The sequence below is a fragment of the Pterocles gutturalis genome, unplaced genomic scaffold (assembly GCF_000699245.1).
Source record: "Pterocles gutturalis isolate BGI_N339 unplaced genomic scaffold, ASM69924v1 scaffold18045, whole genome shotgun sequence".
NCBI lineage: Eukaryota > Metazoa > Chordata > Aves > Pterocliformes > Pteroclidae > Pterocles > Pterocles gutturalis.
The window spans coordinates 13879-14243 of NW_010138629.1; the positions used below are offsets into that span (position 1 = coordinate 13879).

Sequence of the window (365 nt, forward strand, 5' to 3'; positions counted from 1 at the left end):
ACAGACCCCGCTGGGGAGGCAGTGGATTGGGGTCTCAGCGAGAGGCAACGCAGCCTGAAGCAGAACCGTCTCGCTGCGTTATACAGCTCCGGATCATAAAATAATGAAGCAGATAAATTTTATAATGCATAGCATTACACCGGGGTAGACAATAAAACGTGAAAGACAAATAACCAAGTGCACACTGTAATGAAGAGAAAGCCTCCAGTCTGAGACGTGCGGGTATGAATTATTGACTAAGGTTTTACACTCCCGAGGATGAGAGGAAGAATGTTTTCCATCCCAGATTTGCATAATTCACTCGCATAAACCTGGGCAGAATATAGAGTGCGATTTCACATCAGCAAGGCCGCATTTGCACTGCA

General features: G+C 46.0%; 1 protein-coding gene across 1 annotated transcript in view; it reads right to left on the reverse strand.

Moving 5' to 3' along the window:
• DSCAML1 (Down syndrome cell adhesion molecule like 1) overlaps positions 1–365 on the reverse strand; it is a gene marked incomplete at both ends in the record, with an annotated part of 23382 nt that overhangs the window by 12940 nt on the left and 10077 nt on the right. The window lies entirely within an intron of this gene.